The 26,969-nt window shown below is 37.2% G+C and overlaps 2 pseudogenes; one reads left to right on the forward strand and one right to left on the reverse strand.

Moving 5' to 3' along the window:
• The first annotated feature begins 3,427 nt into the window (after positions 1 to 3,427).
• LOC149203594 (UDP-rhamnose/UDP-galactose transporter 1 pseudogene) lies at positions 3,428 to 4,919 on the forward strand (annotated as a pseudogene).
• A 13,558-nt stretch (positions 4,920 to 18,477) lies between these two features.
• LOC149203595 (UDP-rhamnose/UDP-galactose transporter 1 pseudogene) lies at positions 18,478 to 19,969 on the reverse strand (annotated as a pseudogene).
• Between the last annotated feature and the right edge of the window lie 7,000 nt (positions 19,970 to 26,969).

The following is a 26,969-nucleotide window of genomic DNA, read 5'->3' on the forward strand; positions in this document are numbered from 1 at the left end:
AAAATCTAAGTAAGATGTTGTGGAGCGTGATATCCACTGTTTAGACATTGAACCACAAACAGTTAGTTAATACAACATCCACTGCTAAAACAAAGATAAAGAGTGGTGAGATTTTTTTTATCAAATGAGTGAAAAAAGTACCTGGCCTCTTTCTTATTATTGTTCTATCAAAACCATTTTCACTCATAAGTTAAACAAATTACACATTTGTTTTTATGGTCTGGGGATAAATATTAAGCAACGTGTAGATTAGTTAACCATACCATCGTATTTACTAATGGCTATAATATTTGACTCGTAATTATACCTAGAGTGTGCAGTTTATATATAGCACACTTGATAGATATCTTAACTTACAACCTTGAACACTTTCCAATTTTGCAAGGTAAAAATGTCCTTCCAAGGTAAAACAATACTATTACTAATATTTTGTTATTTAATTATTATTAATAACTTCAATTAATATGATGCCATTCTCCTTCCATCACAGAGTCCATCTTTTCACCGGTCACATACTCATTTTTCTCACAGAGGTAGGCTTCCATTAAGGATGAGCCAGAGCTAAAGAACACAGTGTCGGCGAGCTGATTTAAAAAATAACCTACATCCTTACTCCAATCAATCCATGTCAAAAAAATTACTATACGCAAAAATATTGAATCCAATCAATCCATCTCAAAAAATAATTCCTGTCCATAAAAAATATTGAAATATATGTCAGCGTTGAAGTACTTCGTTATTTCCCAGAAGTTTACTAACAACTCCAAAATAAGACCTTAAGTTGAAAAGCTATTCATAAATACTTTTTAAATATTAAAAAAACAATTAAAAATCAATCTATAAAAGCATTCACATGTTAAAATTAATGCCCAATTAATATGTAGTCAAACAACATACATCAATCTGTACATCAGAATTGTAACCAACATCAGTGTGTAACAAACTTTGGAGGAAGTACTCTATTTTATTCCATTTTATTATATTTTGTCAATCAAGCCATAAAATCCTGTTGGGCAATAGGAATTCTACTGTTGATTTCACGCGGTTTAATTAAAAACAATGAACTACATTATATTTAGATGCCAGCATTCTCAATAATTTATTAAGATTGAAACCTTTCTTTAAATCTTACACTTGAGACAATTCGGATGGAAGAAAAAGGCAATCATATTACCACTAGAATTTAAATGGTTACGGTAAAATGGGATCCAGCGATATGAGCAATCAAGCCATAAAATCCTGTTGGGCAATAGGAATTCTACTGTTGATTTCACACGGTTTAATTAAAAACAATGAACTACATTATATTTAGATGCCAGCATTCTCAATAATTTATTAAGATTGAAACCTTTCTTTAAATCTTACACTTGAGACAATTCGGATGGAAGAAAAAGGCAATCATATTACCACGAGAATTTAAAGGGTTACGGTAAAATGGGATCCAGCGATATGAGCAAATCACAGTAACAAGTACCTAACAAAAATACTTTCAGGAAAATGTTTTTAGGGCTTAAAATGCATTGAGAGTAAAAGGGCTAGTTGGCCTTTTTTTCGTGGTGGAATCCTTCGAATTAGTATTCTACATGGTAAGCACATTCTTTGGCCTCTCTGCAATAAAATATACATTCGCTAAAAAATCATTAGAATTTCATACAATGTTCCTTTTCCTCCCATTAATCCCCACCATAAATTCATTTCTATCTCGCTTCCAGATCAAAACAATTTAAGACCTCCTCCAAAATATGAGTTTTTTCCCTCAGCATAATAATATAGTTCTGAGATGACACGCAGGAGTGACATGAGAACTTCACATGCAGTTCCTTAATGTAGCACCATATACTTTGCCTTATATCACTCACTACATTGTACTTTTCCTTATATCACTTACTGCGATGTAATAGACTAAGCCATGCCTATAATTCTAGCTAGACTTAGTTTTATGTATCATGAGTAAACCACTCAAGCTTAGTGCAAGTAACAAGCTTGATTAAGCTCAACAAGTGTAATTGAAAAATAGACTCTTACACATGCACAAGACTATCAATCGTCTTGAAGATAGGACTGTAATTACATAAGACATATATCTTATCATATTCAAATTGTTGTTAGATAATTATGCCTCTGTAAATGCCCAGACTAGTGTGATTAGATAAAGTTAATCCATAAGAGTGATATTAACTCCATGCTAAACTAGCAAGTAAGATGTAGCTGGTATTATTACTCTTAATTACATAAAACATATATCTTATCATATTCAAATTGTTGTTAGATAATTATGCCTCTGTAAATGCCCAGACTAGTGTGATTAGATAAAGTTAACCCATAAGAGTGATATTAACTCCATGCTAAACTAGCAAGTAAGATGTAGCTGGTATTATTACTGCGTATTTAACTAATAACCAGGATTTACTAGACTAACCATAGGTAGTGCTAGTGTTCTAAATAGGTAAGAGATAAGTAATACACTATTTAGCCTAGATAGCCTTTGGTAAGGTTACTAACCCTTTTCCATGATGAGCTAATAATACTTATCAAGCTATTAATCAAGCATGGTTACAGAGTCAAGCTATTAATCAAGCATGGTTACAGACTATGCTAACGATCTAACTAGATAACTCTTATGGCTTAACTCACATTAAAAATCAAATCCTTACCAGAAACAGTACCCAGATTCTCAGAGCCTCTTGCTCTAATGAAACAATCATGTTATATAATCTCAATTTCATTTATTGCAACCTTAATTTCATCCTTTTGCCAAAAAGAATACATATTGTCCCTCTAACTCGGGATTTTTCCCAGATTTTAGTGATAAGCACATTTGAGAATAACTCTGTAAAAAAATGTACACAATAAATAAAATTATGATTTTACTTGCATGTCAAAACCAGAACCCTGAAACAGATAAATCTATTTCTGCGAGTCCTTTCCATAAAAATGCATAGATTTATTAGGCTAGAATCTACTGTTAACTAATAATCTATTTCTGCGAGTCCTTTCCATAAAAAGGCATAGATTTATTAGGCTACAGTCTATTGTTAACTAATTCCAAATATTTCACTCAAGTAAGACAACAGGAAAATATGGAAATTAGAAACAAAAGACAGAGTTATAGAAAAAGTAATATAGAATATACAAATGTACAGGGAAGTAGGGGGAGTAAGAGGGTATGAGAATGAAGATTCCACAGTAAAAGTGAGAGCTCCAAGCTAGGAGACTCTGAGACCCGTAAGGAGATCACTCATGACACAAGATTCAACAAAAACAATGAGACTTCATCTCTGAGACCGACAAGTTGACAACAAGGAGAATTTGATAATGAGTAACCTATTGCAAGGTTGTGCAACGGCTGAAAAAAACCCACACAATAGACTGAAAAAAAGGCACATTCCCATCTTTGCTTTACATCAGTATGTCCAGCAGTTCGATCCATCAGCCATCAGGGTGTGCCCCATTTCTTTTAGATTTATATATTCAGCCCTCCATACATTACCCACTTCTAATTTCGAAGGCCAGCCATTTGGAATTAGAGGTCTGTTGGTTTTGTTGAAGATGGCTTCAGAGAAGAAAGCAGCAGTATCCGACATAGGAGCATGGGCTATGAATGTCATAAGCTCAGTGGGGATTATCATGGCCAATAAGCAAGTCATGTCCAGATATGGGTATGACTTCAGATTCGCTACAACATTAACTGCTTTCCACTTCACTCTGACTGCATTGGTGGGATTTGTGTCAAATGCTACTGGGTATTCTGCTGCCAAGGAAGTGCCTTTGTGGGAATTGCTCTGGTTCTCTGTTGTTGCCAATACATCTATTGTGGGGATGAACCTGAGTCTCATGTTAAACTCAGTCGGATTTTATCAGATTTCAAAGTTGAGCATGATTCCTGTGGTTTGTGTGATGGAATGGGTTCTTCACAACAAGAAATATACCAGAGAGGTCAAGGCAGCTGTGGTTGTTGTGGTTATTGGTGTTGGTGTCTGCACCGTCACAGATGTGAAGGTCAATCTCAAAGGGTTTGTGTGTGCTGCGGTGGCTGTGTTATGTACCTCATTGCAACAAATTTCAATTGGCTCCTTACAAAAGAAGTACAATGTTGGCTCTTTTGAACTCCTAAGCAAGACTGCTCCTATACAGGCTGCATCTCTTTTAGCATTTGGCCCTTTTGCAGATTATTATCTAAATGGGCGCAACTTATTAGAATACAAATTTTCATCTGGTGCAATTATTTTTATACTCCTTTCATGCATTCTAGCCGTGTTCTGCAACCTGAGCCAATATCTCTGCATTGGGCGATTCTCAGCAGTTTCATTTCAGGTTTTGGGCCACATGAAAACTGTTTGTGTCCTTATATTGGGTTGGCTGCTTTTTGATTCAGCATTGACTGCCAAAAATATAATGGGGATGTCTGTTGCTGTTATCGGCATGATAATCTATAGTTGGGCAGTGGAGGTTGCAAAACAAGCCACTGCAAAAAGCTTTTCCATGATGCCTGTGAAAGAAACTGATTTTACAGAGGAGGATGTCAGTCTACTAAAGAGTGGATTTGAGATCAATGGTACAAAAGATATTGAACTAGGTGGGGCAACAAAACAATAGTTTAGTCTTTATGACAATGGCATAGGTGAGACTGATATAAGGAATGCCCCAGCTGTTACAAGTCACTCTTTCCATCTATGGTTCACGTGGGAGAGCATGGGAGAACAATGATGATAGATGTTTATGAGATAGCTTGATGGTCTTCTTTGATTTTCAAACAGAGTTATAACGGCTACTTGAAGAGTGGCAGCGAGCTTCGTTGATGGTAAATTTTATTTATCTCAGACTATTGGAACAAAGGCCTTCCTCTGGAGTCTGTATATAGTCAAGAGATACAATCTTTTAGTTGCAATGAAATTTGTTTTTCTGTATTCTGAAGGAAATGCTGCTCATAATGCCCAAAAAGAGAGTAGCTGCTACATTGTACATGTCTAGTAATTTTTTTTTCCAAGACAGGTAGCATTGAGATGCATATTTTATCATGCCATCCCAGAATATTTAGCAAGTAAATGGCAACTGTGTGTAGGTTAACCCATTTCATGTCATTAGTATTGTTTTAAATTAATGTGACATCAGTATGTCCAGCATACCGCGCTTTTAGAAACTAGAAGTAAGGTATAGCCTTTTTGTAAAAAAACAAAGATTAAGGTTTTATAATTGTAAGAAAAATGTTATTAGATCAAGCCAGCAAAAATATATTGTAAAGTGGAGAGCCTGCATGAACTTACTTGGTAGGGCTGAGGTTTTTCCATATATGTAAAATGGTAAAAAAAGTTCGATAACATAATTTTAAGAAAAATCAATTCAGAATATTTGCATTTTCACCCAAAATGATTAGGGCTACACCAACGTCAAAGACGATTTTTCTATTTGAACATTTCATGACCTACTCAAGTCCTGTGCATTACTTTGCCTTATATTCATAGGAAATTTGTTATGGCATTATTAAAATATCAATCCACAGTCTAAGCGTATTTTACCAAAAAGGGTAAAACATAAGCAAAACAAGAGACATGACTACATGGTGAATAGAACAGGAAATAGGACTCAAGGTTTCTGGGGAATAATAAGCGTAAATCACCTCCCTGACGGCGTACATTACCACATTGAAATTGAGGTTTGGAGATACAAAACCTACTTTACTAGAAATATGAAACGTAAACATAACCAGAAACAAAACAAGACTAGAATCGTGACTATAGAATTTTGACGGATAAGCAACTTGAACCCACCCATCTCCCTGCATATATCATGCACTTAAAAACTGGTGGTGTTGTAGAAGTGTAATCCCAACAGAGGAATGGAAATGATAATAGGAACAAGAACTGAATGGAAAAGAGGTATACTAGTCACGCCTCTACTGACATTGATCTGAACAGTGTTGCCTGTCATCAAATGGGTATGTAGCACAGGGTAGAGACTTCCATCGGTCAGGGGTAGATCTAATCTTCGATTCATTGCCCATTATTTTTAACAAAAATTTACTTGGGAATATCGACCTCCAAACTAAACTGTTCTATTGAATGACATATGGCAAGCTATTAGTTATTTCAAAAGTGAAAATCTCTACATACGCCACCAATAAGGCATTGGTTCACTAGTGAGGTCAGCATAGTTTAACCCAACCACCAGGCTTCACTAGCACTGTTGTCTGCACCACCTAAATGGCATAACAGGAAAGCACGAGGCGATTTTGGTAGAAAAATTACCATCCAGACTTTTCACCTAAAGCAACGGAAGTCACTCATGGGCAAGTTTCTTGAATTAATTCTTATAATTAAACAATAAAAATAAAATGTAGTTTACCTACCACTTGAATCGGTTTAGTATCCTCTGGCACAGAGCCTCAATCCTGCTTGTATGAGCTCACATCCATTTCCTCAGCATCTAATTTCATTGCTCTGGAACTCTTGGAACCCTGTGGTACAGGCAAATTCAAGGCCTTCTTTGTGTCTCTGACATTTATAGGGACGACTAGATCATCACAATCGACCTGTGGCAGAGCATCTAGATGGTGACCTCTTACAGTCTTGGGACATTTTATTTCCTTGTCTTAGTCAACGCATTTTTGCTCTCTTTTCTGCTTAATTTCTTCACTGATTTCGAGGTCGGAAAGACACCTGTCGTCTTCTTTGGCACATAACCCATACCTTCGGCTCCATCTTCCTCTGCGGAACCTTGTACATATAGCCTCTTGAGTGCCTCTTGCACTTGTCTAGATGGGGATGGGCCATCGCATAGGAGTGTGGGGAACCTTGTGCAGATCCCTTCGTAGAATGAAACCACCACAATTGGAGGCACATAGAATCTAATTTATTGTATTCAACCAAATGTATCAAATCAGACCTGCAACAACATGGCCGTGACCTTCCTCTTTCTTCTCTGGAAAAACCCTGCAATGTGAGGGAAATGAATAAATTTTGATATTTGAGAAATAGAATGCGATGACATGGCGACCTTACTCCTGCTTCCCTGGAAAAAGCTTGGAACGCGAGGGAAATGAGCAAATTTTGATATTTGAAAAACCGGGAACGCGAGGGAAATTAACAAATTTTGATATTTGAAAAAACCTGGAACGCGAGGGAAATTAACAAATTTTGATATTTGAAAAAACCTGGAACGGGAGGGAAATTAACAAATTTTGATATTTGAAAAGCAGAAATGCGGTGAAACCTTGAATGGAAGTTAATGAAATGCTTTTGTGTTTTTCAATTGGAATTAAATTCCATTAAATGAAATGTGTAAGTGTTTTCTTTGGCTTAATAGGGAGGTATTGCTTATGGTAATAATTAATCATATGATGCTAGTTTCTATGTAGGAAAAATTATTTGAGAGGATTTTGGTTGATTTTTCAATGTAATCATGTTACATTAAAGGTGAATTATGGTGACATAAAAATAAGTTGTGTGTGGTTGAAAAATGCAGAGAAGTCGTAATGTTATAAGATTAATGATTATTTCTAATAAAATGTTTGGTTTAGTGAGGCTAACTAATCTATGGAGATGCTCCAATATTAGATAAGAAATTGCAGATAGAACAGAAATCAAATGGAAATAAGGAATTTGTCTGGAGAAGATCATACGGAAGAATCCGAGAGGAATTTCCATGGCAGTCTAACCCTAGGGTTATTTCTAATGCGAAGATGGGTTTTCACTTGCACCTGGGAGCGATAACAGGGCGAGGGAATGGTCACAACGCTAGCAAACAAGGGTCAGTACACCTGGTTTATATTTATCCGCGTCGGTTTGGCAGCTTTTGGTCTCATGGGTTTTCTTGGTCATCTAGTAAGGGGATCGAACAGTGGAGGTGAACATTTTGATCAGTTGGGCCAATGTCTCTCGGAGGGTGTAGTGCACACCATCACATAGGGATAGTATAACGGAGTACATGTGAACATCATTTTGTATCAACGAGGAACTTGTGGATTATTCTTCTAATTCTATGGAGGCTTCCCAATTTTGGGTTGAGCCGCCACATCAACATCAAACTGGGGTTTCACCGATGATACACCATGAACCAGAAGTCTAGGTTGACGCATTTACCTCAGAGATGGATGATGTGAAGGTTCCCCTAAATGCCCTGGGGTTTTCCCACCCGGGCTTGACAGTAAATCCGAACTTTCTTCAACTACACGAGGATCAAGCTCAACCGGTCCTGAATATCCCATCACCATCGAAGTTACAGTACTGGGAACTCGAACAACAAGGTCTCGCGACAAATGTACAAGGGGTGCCTTATGTGGTAGTTGGGGGAGTGAGCGTTCATGGGACTGATACATATGGTGTCGTAAATATTGGGAATAATGTACCATGCTCATCAGGAGCAGACCCCCAAGATTAGCGACCTGCTCCTGCGGCTTGCACTTCAAGATGTTTTGATGGCATCACTCATCAAGAACCTGGTATTGAGGATATTAGAGCATCGAATTCGGATGAGTATGAGTCATCAGAGGACGAACAACACCCAATAGACCATGCAAAAAGAACGGGGGGGGGAAGAAAAAAACAAAATGCACTAAGGTGCATGAGAAGGGGGGTCTGTTGGTATTCAGAGAAGGTATCAGTATGTCCCAAGCTACATTTACTAAGAATATTATGCTTGTTGGAAGGGTTCGTGGTCGAAATTATACCCCTGGGCGATTGAAGCATTGGACTGTGGAAATTTGGGGACATTTATTGGACGAGTTGTTGGCGGATATTACCATGACAAGAGGTTGGTTTGCACTCATCTTCACACAACCAGACCGAGCAAATTGGGTCCTGTCAAAATATTGGCATATAGAGATGAGCCTGGTGCTACTCAAGATGTGGTCACCACTCTTTGACTCAAAAAAGGAGAAATTGGGGGCGAGTCTGATATGGGTTAGACTCTCAGTGTCGTCGTTACAATTCTAGTCAGAGGAAATCTTCAGGTGCATTGAGGATGACCTTGGTATCTATCTCGACCATGATAGAACCTACATAGAATCGGTTTTCTTAGCCATTGCGGGGATTCTAGGCCAATCCGGGGCAATTCTAGAGCCTTTATCATGTGGAAAGTTATCACTCATTCCATCAATGTCATTAAGAATGTACTAGCCTAGCGTATTGGAAATGTTGAGCTGGTGTGACTAGGCATTGATGCTTGGTCGGGATGTGGTAATACACACATTTTACCATAGGAGATCGGATAGACATTTGCACTCGATGACATCACTCAGCTCTCACAAATAGCAGATGGAAGAAAATCATCCTAAACCTCATAGAAATGGTTTAATGCACAAGAACTCAAAATACCAAAAAGGTGGAGCAGGGTTTGGCATCGTTTCATGGGTGCTTTAGAAGAAGAACACATTAGGATCATTGAAGTGGAGGATGAAATCATATGGGTGGCAACATCACATGGTTCCAGTGGAGGTCATTTGGTGGTGGAGACTGTTTTGGAAGCTTAAAGCACCTCAAAAAGCCTGCCTATTCATGTGGTTTATACTATTAAATAAAGTGTCCACAAATGATAATCTAAAGTGTCGTGCCTATCATGGTCCATCTATATGTTGACTTTGCAAAGATCGAGCTGAAGATATTGATCACCTATTCCTTCACTTCCCTGTGACTAGTCAGGTGTGGCTACAGATTACTCATTCCCTCAACATAGTGCTTGGATGAGATGGGTCTCATCTATCGAATGCCTGGAAAACCTGGTGGAACTCTGTAGCAACACAAAAAATTAGGAACCTCCCTCTGCTAGTATGTTGGGGTATCTGGTTGACCAGGAACCATACTATTTTTTAGGATGCCCCCATACTATAGCCAGCCACTTGTAACCATATTGCTGCTATAAATCATTTGATCCCTGAAGAATTATCTCTCATTATTCCTCTAGAACAAAATTGCCACAGGATTTAGATCTTTGGGGACTCTAAGCTTGTTCTAAACTAGATCAACTCTGCATATCATTGTCACGTGCACACACTGAGGGGTTTATTGGATGAAGTCGTCACTTTAAAATCACATTATGATTTTATTGTATGCTCACATATATACAGGGAAAGGAATCTAGTCGTTGACTTTCTTTCCAAGGAGGCCACGTAGCAGCATAGGGGGCACTGGTTGATTCAAGAATTCCAAGACCGAGAGTTCTATCAGTTATTCCACCAGCCATTCATTGAACATGATGGGTTTGCATCTGAATGATTTGCCAAGATCATTCGGTAACTAGAGGCATTTTTTATTTTATATGTTTTGATCTATATGGACAACTATGTTTTTGTTTGTATATATTTTGTCTTTTATTGTATATATTGGATGATCTATATGAACACTAATCTGGATAGGATGGCATGGTCCATTGCCTGTGATTCTGCATAATCACATGTAGATGATACAACATGTAATTGTCTTATTTTACTAATGAAAACTACGATTTTTTTCTTGGGAAAAAAAACTAATCTATAGATATTTTCCATGATGTTTAATAGAGGGAATCAACATGGGAAAGGTGATATTTCAACTCCCACATGCTTTGAAAAAATGATCTCTCTTTATCCATAAATATTAGAGGTGGAAAAATAACCTCAGCTGTAGAGTTAAGTTTGTTCCAACTTAGTTATATCTTGAATCACAAATTGTTGTTGAAATCATGGATATGATGAAAATTTGGTAGATTGTAGGATAGTCTTGTGAAAAAATAAGTTGAGGTACAAGGTAGGGAGGAGGAACCATTTTGGTGGAACTTGGCCATAAAAGGGACATCTATATTTGCATAGTATTTTAAGAGAATATGTGGATTTATATAAGGCTAAGTACACAAGGCTAATGAGTCATCTCATATATTCTTTGCACCTACTTTTATGGATAATTTGTGTCTCTCTCTAAAGAAATAAACTCTTTATTACTCTTTTTTTTTGTTGTTAAGCGGCTTATGGTTGGTTGATTCTCTATTATAATTTTGAATCTTTTGCAGCTACTCTACTAATAATGTTCATGGTCCATGTATAAGCTCCGAAGCCACTTCAATACAACACCTACAAAGCAAATATTTTCCCCACGTATGTTGTATGGACAATGTTTATTTCCTTTAGTGGTTAATTCCTATTGAAAAGTGTTTGAAATTTTTCATGTTATATGTTGATGCCTATTGCTACACTTTTTATCTTTCAATCTCTGTTCTTCTAGCAATATATACTTGTCTCATATACAACGTCAAGCAATACGCTTGGTAACACCCTTGAAATAATATTTACTCATTTATTAAATATTTTGTATTTCCACTTTTCAAATTTAGTCACAAACAAATAATAAATCTAGTTAACAATGAGTAAAATCCATCAAAAGTGTTGCCATAACAACAAATAGTTGTACAAGATTCCCCACCTCCTCCTAGGGGTAATGCGGAGAAATAGTAATATGGTCCTAATAACAATGCGTAGGTCCTCATGTTAATTCTCACATTTATTTTACCATGAGAGAAAAATCATATGACCCTCTTGAGTCAAGTTCTACTTCTAAGGACTTAACCACCCCTTTCGCTTCCACTAGATCTCTCACATCAAATAAGCCTATGGAACTGCTATATCACCCACCTAACAGTGTAGTCCAAAAGTTAACAAACAATCCCGATGCGCGGGCTTCCCAACATTATAGTATTATTGAAGAGTTAGTAGAAGCATCATGTGTCATGTCTTCCTTAGAGGATTTTCAGTCTTGCCTCATGTAGCGCAAATCCTTATTGACTACTATTGGAGGGGTAGATCCCTTGGAATATGACTAGGATCATTTTACCACATGGGTTGTCACTCTACCTATTGAACATGACTCCCTAATGAGGAATTTCCTTCGGAAAAATTCATCATGGAGGTCATGGATTCACCTATTGACAATCCTAGGGAGATTTTGCATCTTGATACCTCTAGTCTCCCCAAATGGGAAAAAGTAGAGATTGGTAAACAAATCTCGAATTAACCTAGGGAGAATTTTCTCAGCCATCCTTGGAAGTGTCATCCTTGGACCAAGTAATGTTTTCGGTTTATAATGTTGAACTTTCCAGTGAATTTTCCAACACACATCCATCATTCAATGAGTTTTTTGTCAACCCTTTACGTCTTCATAGTCCTTGTCATGGAGCCACAGTAGCTCACAAGACCACTCACTTTTTATGTCCTCTGGTTATTCCTAATAACACTATGATTCTAGGTTTTCCTTGTTATCATTAATCTTTAGGAGTCTCATAGTTAAAATTTGTATGGCATGGCCCCATCATGGCACACCATATGGTACCTCAACTCCTCCATGAATTCATGTACGAGAATCCTTTTCTTGTGTCCAAAATAGGCACACATTGACATGATTGTTTTGATTGAGTTGTGATTGTACCTTGTACATAGAAGTGTGTGTGTTGTTTTGTATCCTTTTGGTTTGATGTGTGATGCGAGAACTTTTCTACTATATAATTTTTGAGAAAAGATACAAAGAAATTCTAGGGAATGAAATATTCTAGAAAAAATATATGGATGTTGGTTAGAAATGACTAATCTGATGCTTTGAATGCCAAACAATACACTAAGTATGGATGTTGGTTAGAAAAGAATAATTTGACGCTCTCAAAGCCAGACGATACACTAAGAACGAATGGAGGAGGCATATTCCTAGTGTTGAACCAATGTTCGTGCTCCAACAAGCTCAAAATGAAGGGCCCAATATATGCAAAAGGGTAAAAAACATAATGATGACTACAAATAAATATAAGGAAGGAAATTTTTTGATAACACTTCATATTATTTTCTTATGCCATACATAATACACTAAGATTATATTTAAATTTTAAATTAATAAAGTATAAAATTTATTAAATTGCATACTAATTGATAAATTCAAAATTTGTCTTCTCAATTAATATATGTGATGAGTCTCCCATAAGGTTTTTCTAACCACTCCTAGGCACATAAAGGCTATATTGAACCTAATTTTGTTCACTTAATAATACATTCCTAGCTTAATGAGTTCTTAGGAGAGTCCAAGATATTTTTCATACTTTATGTGCCTAACATTACTATTGTGTAATATTTGAATGGATTCTACACAAATTTCAAGGAGAATCATCTAGAGATATTTGTGGGGCCTACTACCTTCTACAAAATAAACCCAACACGACTTCCTAAGGATAGTAAATCCTCCTTACTATTGCTACGTGGTGATCCAGGAAACAAGATCTAGGTTTTTATTGATTTAGCATATTTACCTTCACATTACACTATTTCTTGTAGAAAAATAAGGACACTTGTAGCAGTTTGCAACCCGACTTCTAAGCTTGCCCAAATTCACACGAAACACATGATTTTCCTTAATGCTCTGTACATACTTACTGTCTTGATACTTGACACCTAACATACAGACAAGCTTGTAGATTGAAGCCCTAATTTCTCAATACCCAATATCTTGAAAGGCCAATGGTCAAGCTATCAAGCTACCGGGCCCTTGGGAAGAGGCTAAAGAGTGTCATTGATACTATTTAGTTGATATCTTAACATCCAAAAGCCTGACATCCACGTCGTCACTATATGGTTACCACCTATACATCACCTCGGTGCCAAGTCAACCTTCCATTGCCATGTCAACATGCCACATTACTTGCCACATTGGTATTCCATGTCATCTAGACCCACATTGGTGCCACATGATAATGAGACGTTAGCATGTCAAATAAACTACCACACAATTGACATGCGGTATCCCCGGGTCCACATCCACTCACCACATCATTACTCTATCATTATCAAGGTTTCTTGTTGGTGAATAGTGTCCTACTTACTAATGTCTACTATAGATGGACCATGATAGGCACGACACTTTAGATTATCATTTGTGGACACTTTATTTAATAGTATAAACCACATGAATAGGCAGGCTTTTTGAGGTGCTTTAAGCTTCCAAAACGGTCTCCACCACCAAATGACCTCCACTGGAACCATGTGATGTTGCCACCCATATGATTTCATCCTCCACTTCAATGATCCTAATGTGTTCTTCTTCTAAAGCACCCATGAAACGATGCCAAACCCTGCTCCACCTTTTTGGTATTTTGAGTTCTTGTGCATTAAACCATTTCTATGAGGTCTAGGATGATTTTCTTCCATCTGCTATTTGTGAGAGCTGAGTGATGTCATCGAGTGCAAGTGTCTATCTGATCTCCTATGGTAAAATGTGTGTATTACCACATCCTGACCAAGCATCAATGCCTAGTCGCACCAGCTCAACATTTCCAATACGCTAGGCTAGTACATTCTTAATGACATTGATGGAATGAGTGATAACTTTCCACATGATAAAGGCTCTAGAATTGCCCCGGATTGGCCTAGAATCCCCGCAATGGCTAAGAAAACCGATTCTATGTAGGTTCTATCATGGTCGAGATAGATACCAAGGTCATCCTAAATGCACCTGAAAATTTCCTCTGACTAGAATTGTAACGACAACACTGAGAGTCTAACCCATATCAGACTCACCCCCAATTTCTCCTTTTTTGAGTCAAAGAGTGGTGACCACATCTCGAGTAGCACCGGGCTCATCTCTATATGCCAATATTTTGACAGGACCCAATTTGCTCGGTCTGGTTGTGTGAAGATGAGTGCAAACCAACCTCTTGTCATGGTAATATCCGCCAACAACTCGTCCAATAAATGTCCCCAAATTTCCACAGTCCAATGCTTCAATCGCCCAGGGGTATAATTTCGACCACGAACCCTTCCAACAAGCATAATACTCTTAGTAAATGTAGCTTGGGACATACTGATACCTTCTCTGAATACCAACAGACCCCCCTTCTCATGCACCTTAGTGCATTTTGTTTTTTTCTTCCCCCCCCGTTCTTTTTGCATGGTCTATTGGGTGTTGTTCGTCCTCTCATGACTCATACTCATCCAAATTCGATGCTCTAATATCCTCAATACCAGGTTCCTGATGAGTGATGCCATCAAAACATCTTGAAGTGCAAGCCGCAGGTGCGGGTCGCTAACCTTGGGGGTCTGCTCTTGATGAGCATGGTACATTATTCCCAATATTTACGACACCATATGTATCAGTCCCATGAACGCTCGCTCCCCCAACTACCACATAAGGCACCCCTTGTACATTTGTCGCGAGACCTTGTTGTTCGAGTTCCCAGTACTGTAACTTCGATGGTGATGGGATATTCAGGACCGGTTGAGCTTGATCCTCGTGTAGTTGAAGAAAGTTCGGATTTACTTTCGAGCCCGGGTGGGAAAACCCCAGGGCATTTAGGGGAACCTTCACATCATCCATCTCTGAGGTAAATGCGTCAACCTAGACTTCTGGTTCATGGTGTATCATCGGTGAAACCCCAGTTTGATGTTGATGTGGCGGCTCAACCCAAAATTGGGAAGCCTCCATAGAATTAGAAGAATAATCCACAAGTTCCTCGTTGATACAAAATGATGTTCACATGTACTCCGTTATACTATCCCTATGTGATGGTGTGCACTACACCCTCCGAGAGACATTGGCCCAACTGATCAAAATGTTCACCTCCACTGTTCGATCCCCTTACTAGATGACCAAGAAAACCCATGAGACCAAAAGCTGCCAAACCGACGCGGATAAATATAAACCAGGTGTACTGACCCTTGTTTGCTAGCGTTGTGACCATTCCCTCGCCCTGTTATCGCTCCCAGGTGCAAGTGAAAACCCATCTTCGCATTAGAAATAACCCTAGGGTTAGACTGCCATGGAAATTCCTCTCGGATTCTTCCGTATGATCTTCTCTAGACAAATTCCTTATTTCCATTTGATTTCTGTTCTATCTGCAATTTCTTATCTAATATTGGAGCATCTCCATAGATTAGTTAGCCTCACTAAACCAAACATTTTATTAGAAATAATCATTAATCTTATAACATTACGACTTCTCTGCATTTTTCAACCACACACAACTTATTTTTATGTCACCATAATTCACCTTTAATGTAACATGATTACATTGAAAAATCAACCAAAATCCTCTCAAATAATTTTTCCTACATAGAAACTAGCATCATATGATTAATTATTACCATAAGCAATACCTCCCTATTAAGCCAAAGAAAACACTTACACATTTCATTTAATGGAATTTAATTCCAATTGAAAAACACAAAAGCATTTCATTAACTTCCATTCAAGGTTTCACCGCATTTCTGCTTTTCAAATATCAAAATTTGTTAATTTCCCTCCCGTTCCAGGTTTTTTCAAATATCAAAATTTGTTAATTTCCCTCGCGTTCCAGGTTTTTTCAAATATCAAAATTTGTTAATTTCCCTCGCGTTCCCGGTTTTTCAAATATCAAAATTTGCTCATTTCCCTCGCGTTCCAAGCTTTTTCCAGGGAAGCAGGAGTAAGGTCGCCATGTCATCGCATTCTATTTCTCAAATATCAAAATTTATTCATTTCCCTCACATTGCAGGGTTTTTCCAGAGAAGAAAGAGGAAGGTCACGGCCATGTTGTTGCAGGTCTGATTTGATACATTTGGTTGAATACAATAAATTAGATTCTATGTGCCTCCAATTGTGGTGGTTTCATTCTACGAAGGGATCTGCACAAGGTTCCCCACACTCCTATGCGATGGCCCTTCCCCATCTAGACAAGTGCAAGAGGCACTCAAGAGGCTATATGTACAAGGTTCCGCAGAGGAAGATGGAGCCGAAGGTATGGGTTATGTGCCAAAGAAGACGACAGGTGTCTTTCCGACCTCGAAATCAGTGAAGAAATTAAGCAGAAAAGAGAGCAAAAATGCGTTGACTAAGACAAGGAAATAAAATGTCCCAAGACTGTAAGAGGTCACCATCTAGATGCTCTGCCACAGGTCGATTGTGATGATCTAGTCGTCCCTATAAATGTCAGAGACACAAAGAAGGCCTTGAATTTGCCTGTACCACAGGGTTCCAAGAGTTCCAGAGCAATGAAATTAGATGCTGAGGAAATGGATGTGAGCTCATACAAGCAGGATTGAGGCTCTGTGCCAGAGGATACTAAACCGATTCAAGTGGTAGGTAAACTACATTTTATTTTTATTGTTTAATTATAAGAATTAATTCAAGAAACTTGCCCATGAGTGACTTCCGTTGCTTTAGGTGAAAAGTCTGGATGGTAATTTTTCTACCAAAATCGCCTCGTGCTTTCCTGTTATGCCATTTAGGTGGTGCAGACAACAGTGCTAGTGAAGCCTGGTGGTTGGGTTAAACTATGCTGACCTCACTAGTGAACCAATGCCTTATTGGTGGCGTATGTAGAGATTTTCACTTTTGAAATAACTAATAGCTTGCCATATGTCATTCAATAGAACAGTTTAGTTTGGAGGTCGATATTCCCAAGTAAATTTTTGTTAAAAATAATGGGCAATGAATCGAAGATTAGATCTACCCCTGACCGATGGAAGTCTCTACCCTGTGCTACATACCCATTTGATGACAGGCAACACTGTTCAGATCAATGTCAGTAGAGGCGTGACTAGTATACCTCTTTTCCATTCAGTTCTTGTTCCTATTATCATTTCCATTCCTCTGTTGGGATTACACTTCTACAACACCACCAGTTTTTAAGTGCATGATATATGCAGGGAGATGGGTGGGTTCAAGTTGCTTATCCGTCAAAATTCTATAGTCACGATTCTAGTCTTGTTTTGTTTCTGGTTATGTTTACGTTTCATATTTCTAGTAAAGTAGGTTTTGTATCTCCAAACCTCAATTTCAATGTGGTAATGTACGCCGTCAGGGAGGTGATTTACGCTTATTATTCCCCAGAAACCTTGAGTCCTATTTCCTGTTCTATTCACCATGTAGTCATGTCTCTTGTTTTGCTTATGTTTTACCCTTTTTGGTAAAATACGCTTAGACTGTGGATTGATATTTTAATAATGCCATAACAAATTTCCTATGAATATAAGGCAAAGTAATGCACAGGACTTGAGTAGGTCATGAAATGTTCAAATAGAAAAATCGTCTTTGACGTTGGTGTAGCCCTAATCATTTTGGGTGAAAATGCAAATATTCTGAATTGATTTTTCTTAAAATTATGTTATCGAACTTTTTTTACCATTTTACATATATGGAAAAACCTCAGCCCTACCAAGTAAGTTCATGCAGGCTCTCCACTTTACAATATATTTTTGCTGGCTTGATCTAATAACATTTTTCTTACAATTATAAAACCTTAATCTTTGTTTTTTTACAAAAAGGCTATACCTTACTTCTAGTTTCTAAAAGCGCGGTATGCTGGACATACTGATGTCACATTAATTTAAAACAATACTAATGACATGAAATGGGTTAACCTACACACAGTTGCCATTTACTTGCTAAATATTCTGGGATGGCATGATAAAATATGCATCTCAATGCTACCTGTCTTGGAAAAAAAAATTACTAGACATGTACAATGTAGCAGCTACTCTCTTTTTGGGCATTATGAGCAGCATTTCCTTCAGAATACAGAAAAACAAATTTCATTGCAACTAAAAGATTGTATCTCTTGACTATATACAGACTCCAGAGGAAGGCCTTTGTTCCAATAGTCTGAGATAAATAAAATTTACCATCAACGAAGCTCGCTGCCACTCTTCAAGTAGCCGTTATAACTCTGTTTGAAAATCAAAGAAGACCATCAAGCTATCTCATAAACATCTATCATCATTGTTCTCCCATGCTCTCCCACGTGAACCATAGATGGAAAGAGTGACTTGTAACAGCTGGGGCATTCCTTATATCAGTCTCACCTATGCCATTGTCATAAAGACTAAACTATTGTTTTGTTGCCCCACCTAGTTCAATATCTTTTGTACCATTGATCTCAAATCCACTCTTTAGTAGACTGACATCCTCCTCTGTAAAATCAGTTTCTTTCACAGGCATCATGGAAAAGCTTTTTGCAGTGGCTTGTTTTGCAACCTCCACTGCCCAACTATAGATTATCATGCCGATAACAGCAACAGACATCCCCATTATATTTTTGGCAGTCAATGCTGAATCAAAAAGCAGCCAACCCAATATAAGGACACAAACAGTTTTCATGTGGCCCAAAACCTGAAATGAAACTGCTGAGAATCGCCCAATGCAGAGATATTGGCTCAGGTTGCAGAACACGGCTAGAATGCATGAAAGGAGTATAAAAATAATTGCACCAGATGAAAATTTGTATTCTAATAAGTTGCGCCCATTTAGATAATAATCTGCAAAAGGGCCAAATGCTAAAAGAGATGCAGCCTGTATAGGAGCAGTCTTGCTTAGGAGTTCAAAAGAGCCAACATTGTACTTCTTTTGTAAGGAGCCAATTGAAATTTGTTGCAATGAGGTACATAACACAGCCACCGCAGCACACACAAACCCTTTGAGATTGACCTTCACATCTGTGACGGTGCAGACACCAACACCAATAACCACAACAACCACAGCTGCCTTGACCTCTCTGGTATATTTCTTGTTGTGAAGAACCCATTCCATCACACAAACCACAGGAATCATGCTCAACTTTGAAATCTGATAAAATCCGACTGAGTTTAACATGAGACTCAGGTTCATCCCCACAATAGATGTATTGGCAACAACAGAGAACCAGAGCAATTCCCACAAAGGCACTTCCTTGGCAGCAGAATACCCAGTAGCATTTGACACAAATCCCACCAATGCAGTCAGAGTGAAGTGGAAAGCAGTTAATGTTGTAGCGAATCTGAAGTCATACCCATATCTGGACATGACTTGCTTATTGGCCATGATAATCCCCACTGAGCTTATGACATTCATAGCCCATGCTCCTATGTCGGATACTGCTGCTTTCTTCTCTGAAGCCATCTTCAACAAAACCAACAGACCTCTAATTCCAAATGGCTGGCCTTCGAAATTAGAAGTGGGTAATGTATGGAGGGCTGAATATATAAATCTAAAAGAAATGGGGCACACCCTGATGGCTGATGGATCGAACTGCTGGACATACTGATGTAAAGCAAAGATGGGAATGTGCCTTTTTTTCAGTCTATTGTGTGGGTTTTTTTCAGCCGTTGCACAACCTTGCAATAGGTTACTCATTATCAAATTCTCCTTGTTGTCAACTTGTCGGTCTCAGAGATGAAGTCTCATTGTTTTTGTTGAATCTTGTGTCATGAGTGATCTCCTTACGGGTCTCAGAGTCTCCTAGCTTGGAGCTCTCACTTTTACTGTGGAATCTTCATTCTCATACCCTCTTACTCCCCCTACTTCCCTGTACATTTGTATATTCTATATTACTTTTTCTATAACTCTGTCTTTTGTTTCTAATTTCCATATTTTCCTGTTGTCTTACTTGAGTGAAATATTTGGAATTAGTTAACAATAGACTGTAGCCTAATAAATCTATGCCTTTTTATGGAAAGGACTCGCAGAAATAGATTATTAGTTAACAGTAGATTCTAGCCTAATAAATCTATGCATTTTTATGGAAAGGACTCGCAGAAATAGATTTATCTGTTTCAGGGTTCTGGTTTTGACATGCAAGTAAAATCATAATTTTATTTATTGTGTACATTTTTTTACAGAGTTATTCTCAAATGTGCTTATGCATTCTTTTTGGCAAAAGGATGAAATTAAGGTTGCAATAAATGAAATTGAGATTATATAACATGATTGTTTCATTAGAGCAAGAGGCTCTGAGAATCTGGGTACTGTTTCTGGTAAGGATTTGATTTTTAATGTGAGTTAAGCCATAAGAGTTATCTAGTTAGATCGTTAGCATAGTCTGTAACCATGCTTGATTAATAGCTTGACTCTGTAACCATGCTTGATTAATAGCTTGATAAGTATTATTAGCTCATCATGGAAAAGGGTTAGTAACCTTACCAAAGGCTATCTAGGCTAAATAGTGTATTACTTATCTATGTCGTAATGCTTACCTATTTAGAACACTAGCACTACCTATGGTTAGTCTAGTAAATCCTGGTTATTAGTTAAATACGCAGTAATAATACCAGCTACATCTTACTTGCTAGTTTAGCATGGAGTTAATATCACTCTTATGGGTTAACTTTATCTAATCACACTAGTCTGGGCATTTACAGAGGCATAATTATCTAACAACAATTTGAATATGATAAGATATATGTCTTATGTAATTAAGAGTAATAATACCAGCTACATCTTACTTGCTAGTTTAGCATGGAGTTAATATCACTCTTATGGATTAACTTTATCTAATCACACTAGTCTGGGCATTTACAGAGGCATAATTATCTAACAACAATTTGAATATGATAAGATATATGTCTTATGTAATTACAGTCCTATCTTCAAGACGATTGATAGTCTTGTGCATGTGTAAGAGTCTATTTTTCAATTACACTTGTTGAGCTTAATCAAGCTTGTTACTTGCACTAAGCTTGAGTGGTTTACTCATGATACATAAAACTAAGTCTAGCTAGAATTATAGGCATGGCTTAGTCTATTACATCGCAGTAAGTGATATAAGGAAAAGTACAATGTAGTGAGTGATATAAGGCAAAGTATATGGTGCTACATTAAGGAACTGCATGTGAAGTTCTCATGTCACTCCTGCGTGTCATCTCAGAACTATATTATTATGCTGAGGGAAAAAACTCATATTTTGGAGGAGGTCTTAAATTGTTTTGATCTGGAAGCGAGATAGAAATGAATTTATGGTGGGGATTAATGGGAGGAAAAGGAAGATTGTATGAAATTCTAATGATTTTTAGCGAATGTATATCTTATTGCAGAGAGGCCTGCTTACCATGTGGAATACTAATTCGAAGGATTCCACCACGAAAAAAAGGCCAACTAGCCCTTTTACTCTCAATGCATTTTAAGCCCTAAAAACATTTTCCTGAAAGTATTTTTGTTAGGTACTTGTTACTGTGATTTGCTCATATCGCTGGATCCCATTTTACCGTAACCCTTTAAATTCTCGTGGTAATATGATTGCCTTTTTCTTCCATCCGAATTGTCTCAAGTGTAAGATTTAAAGAAAGGTTTCAATCTTAATAAATTATTGAGAATGCTGGCATCTAAATATAATGTAGTTCATTGTTTTTAATTAAACCGTGTGAAATCAACAGTAGAATTCCTATTGCCCAACAGGATTTTATGGCTTGATTGACAAAATATAATAAAATGGAATAAAATAGAGTACTTCCTCCAAAGTTTGTTACACACTGATGTTGGTTACAATTCTGATGTACAGATTGATGTATGTTGTTTGACTACATATTAATTGGGCATTAATTTTAACATGTGAATGCTTTTACAGATTGATTTTTAATTGTTTTTTTAATATTTAAAAATTATTTATGAATAGCTTTTCAACTTAAGGTCTTATTTTGGAGTTGTTAGTAAACTTCTGGGAAATAACAGAGTACTTCAACGCTGACATATATTTCAATATTTTTTACGGACAGGAATTATTATTTGAGATGGATTGATTGGATTCAATATTTTTGCGTATAGTAATTTTTTTGACATGGATTGATTGGAGTAAGGATGTAGGTTATTTTTTAAATCAGCTTCTTTAGCTCTGGCTCATCCTTAATGGAAGCCTACCTCTGTGAGAAAAATGAGTAAGTGACCGGTGAAAAGATGGACTCTGTGATGGAAGGAGAATGGCATCATATTAATTGAAGTTATTAATAATAGTAATTAAATAACAAAATATTAGTAATAGTATTGTTTTACCTTGCAAGGACATTTTTACCTTGCAAAATTGGAAAGTGTTCAAGGTTGTAAGTTAAGATATCTATCTAAGTGTGCTATATATAAACTGCACACTCTAGGTATAATTACGAGTCAAATATTATAGCCATTAGTAAATACGATGGTATGGTTAACTAATCTACACATTGCTTAATATTTATCCCCAGACCATAAAAACAAATGTGTAATTTGTTTAACTTATGAGTGAAAATTATTTTGATAGAACAATAATAAGAAAGAGGCCAGGTACTTTTTTCACTCATTTGATAAAAAAAATCTCACCACTCCTTATCTTCGTTTTAGCAGTGGATGTTGTATTAACTAACTGTTTGTGGTTCAATGTCTAAACAGTGGATATCAAGCTCCACAACATCTTACTTAGATTTTCGATAAACAAGATTTTAGTGGAATGGCTGTGACTAGATTTCACTGAGTTGCAAGCTGGATACAGTTGGTCGAGGAACAATGAGCAGAGAAAACTGCCATAGATGCTGAAAAGACTGAGTCTAGATTTCCGTTGAGTATCAATAGTAGCTTCCATGCAGATGGCCAAAAATCCCAAAATATTGGCAAAGATGTGATTAAAATGAGCACAGAGAATTGGCAAAGATGTGATTAAATAGATACACGTCTGATTAGACCTTTCTAGTGGGTGGAAATATCAAAAAAGAACTGGTAAGACTGATTTACTGTAGAGGGCTGAACCGGATGGCGAGTAGACTGAACGGTGTCCATAAATAGCTACAGGTCTGATTAGACCTTTGTAGTGGGTGGAAATATGAATCCAGATCTGATAAGACTGATTTACTGTAGAGGGCTGAACTGGATGGCCACTAAACACATAAAGTCTGGTCAGGTCAAGTCTGAATGCACCAAAGAGAATTGAACTCACACCTCGAAATACTTTATGGAGTTCAACCAACTGAATTATCCATAGCACTGGGTGGTGCCTTTATTTTGCTAAATAGTTCTAGCGCACTACCTTTGCATGTTGTATATGTACTTGTATGTTTCTTTGGTAGATGTTTCTCCTCCATGAGAAAGACCACCCCAAGAATGCCTATCTTCCCTCTTAGACAGAGCAATATCTGCGTGATAGAGATGAGATCTGTAATTTTCCCTTTTGACATTGAGCTCCATCAGAAGAGCCAAATTTTCAGCATGTGGCCAACTGGAAGAGGAGGAAATGACAGATTGTTGGCAACCAATATCAGCAAGAGTGAACAGTTCATGCCCGTGAAGAAACTGGATGATTGGGGGAGGAAGAATGTGATTCCCAGCCAATCCAATGATTGCATCAAGGCCAATGCGAATTATGTTGCCACGTCTAACCATCCATATTATATATCCCTGTATCCAAGGCTTAGATTTCATCAAGCTATTCCAAATGAAAGACACATTATTCTTAACCGGAACCCCAACTAGGATCCAGTTTTCCAGGGTAGCATGATTGAGATATTTTTTAATGATGATTTTTTGCTAAATACCAAGGCACTTGAAGGCCCTCCATAGATTTTTGATGAGAAGTACCAGATTGAAAGTGTGAGTGTGTTTGATGCCCCAACCTCCATCAATGGGCTTGCAAATTGAGTCTAGTTTAGATAGGTGAAGCATATTTTTGTAACCAGACCCAACCCATAAGGAATCTGCGATGGTGGAGTCAATAATTGACATTGGAAAATGAAACAAATGCATCCAGTAGACAATGATACCTTGTAGAACTACCTTTATTATGACCATCCTATTGTCTAAAGAGAGCCATCTGTTTTCCCATAACCACAGTTTATTTTCAAAATTTTGAATGAGCTAATGCAAAACCTCTTCTCATAGTTACTGGGCTTCAGCAAAAGGCCTGACTCTAATCCCAAATAGTTCTACAATTTTTTTAGTCTCCCCATCCTCCACATAGTGGAGAAATGACAGATTGTTGGCAGCCAATATCAGCAAGAGTGAACAGCTCATGCCCGTGAAGAAACTGGATGATTGGGGGAGCAAGAGTGAACAGCTCATGATCTAGGGTCCACTTGTTGTGCTTTCCCCTTTGTACATCTTTTTTTTTCCCAGCAGTTGCCTTTGGCATCTATTCTAAATGACAACAGATATGTGATGCTATTCTAAATGACAACAGACAAGTGATGTTTTTCATTGACAATGATATGCCTGATTGTTGTGCACTGTTCAATTTTGCGATTATCTTTAATGCCTGCACTTGTAAACTTTATTGAGATGACAACTAAATTGATTATATAGCTGTTTGTCTTAGTACCTGTATTTCTGAACTTTACTCCGCTGGTAACTGTAGTAATGCTAGAGCTGTTGCCTTCTTGCCTGTGCTTTTCAGCTTTGTTTGGACAATAACATTACTACATTAATAGCTAGTTTGTAAATTGAGTCTGTCTTAAAGGAATTCATAATAGATCAAATCATGGTGCTGGTGCTAAAAATGCTTTGTTTGAGCATTTCTCTAATTTGTCTTCACAGGATGAGTGAAATGCTGACTGGAGAGCACGTGTGGATATTAGCCTTGGTCTAAGACTGCAAATTCTACTTTGATTTTTCATTTACACTCTATCTAGTACTAGAGGCATGGTTGGTTGGGGTCATGTATTGAGCTTGGACCCCACACCAACACAAGAGGATATATTTTTATACTTGATGCCCTTCTTTTTCCTAGTCAATCCAATTCCGGGGTGATCCAGATTAATAAAAGTCTTTTTTTCCTGAAAGAAGGCCCTTTTGACTGTTCACAGCTCAAGACCCAACGATTCATCATTATTTAGGTTTTCCACATCTGTATCTATTGAGATAGGGGAAGTATCCATTTTTGTATTTTTATATAAGGGAGGAGATGAAGCCGAAGACCTCAGGTTTGGATATAGATTGGAATATTTGCCTTTAGAAATGTGTCAGTGTTGACCTGCCATATGAATGATAATATAATCTACATTATTCTCCATTATGCTATGTCTATGTGGCACCGATTGGGAGTCCATTCCAAGGATTATCTTTCCAAGAGCCATTTGACTAGTGTCCTTTATTCTGCAATTATGGATGGGAGCTTACTGGGCTTCAGCAAAAGGCCTGACTCTAATCCCAAATAGTTCTACAATTTTTTTAGTCTCTCCATCCAACTCACAGTGGAGAAATGACAAATTGTTGGCAGCCAATATCAGCAAGAGTGAACAGCTCATGCCCGTGAAGAAACTGGATGATTGGGGGAGCAAGAGTGAACAACTCATGCTCTATTGCAAGGATAATTTTAGGGGCGAATGTTCGCCCTTTGACGAAATTAAGGGGTTTTAAATTTTTAGTGGGCGAATATTTTGTATCATGGTACATTTTTACAAATCACCTCAAATAACCCACCTTATTTTAAGTGAGAGGGTAAAAAAGGTAAATTTAGCCCTTGAAATTAGGACTTACAACCTTCCATTCGCCCATTTTCAAGAATAGGTTTTATTTAAGTGAATCCATTCGCCCATTTTCAAGAATAGGTTTTATTTAAGTGAATCCTATGGGCCAAATACCATATTTATAAAAGAGGTATGGTAAATTAATAAAAATATAAATAAATGAGAGGTATGGTAAATAAATAAAACATTTTTTATATTTACTCCATAAGTCACCTTATAGGTGTAAACAAATAAAAATATAAGTAAAGTGGAGGTATGGTAAATAAATAAAATGTCTTTTTATACTTACTCAAAAGGTATGGTAAATAAATAAAAATATAAATAAACTAGACGTATCGTAAATAAATCAAACCTCTTTTTATATTTAGTCCATAACCCTCATTCTATTTATGAAGGCTCAAGAAAGAGGTTTTATTTAAGTGAATCCTATGGGCCAAATACCATATTTGTAAAAGAGGTATGGTAAATTAATAAAAATATAAATAAACTAGAGGTATGGTAAACAAATAAAACATTTTTTTTATATTTACTCCATAAGTCACCTTATATTTACGAACACTCAAAAAATTGGTTATATTTAGGTGAAACCTATGGCCAAAATACTATGGGACAAATACCATGGACTAGATTGTTATTAATACCATGCAAAAGACCATTATTAACCCTAATATTGGAATTAATAAAAATAAAAATGGCACATGGTATTGACCCATGGTATTCACCTGGAATGTAGCCTATTTAAATGGGGGAATTAAACCAGCATGTAGCCTATGCTAAGATTCACTAGGACTTTACAAAGTTTTATTATTTAGTGAAAGACTCGCCAAGA

The sequence above is a fragment of the Pinus tabuliformis genome, chromosome 2_1 (genome assembly GCF_031772625.1).
Source record: "Pinus tabuliformis cultivar Carrire ecotype Pingquan chromosome 2_1, CPIR1, whole genome shotgun sequence".
Lineage (NCBI taxonomy): Eukaryota > Viridiplantae > Streptophyta > Pinopsida > Pinales > Pinaceae > Pinus > Pinus tabuliformis.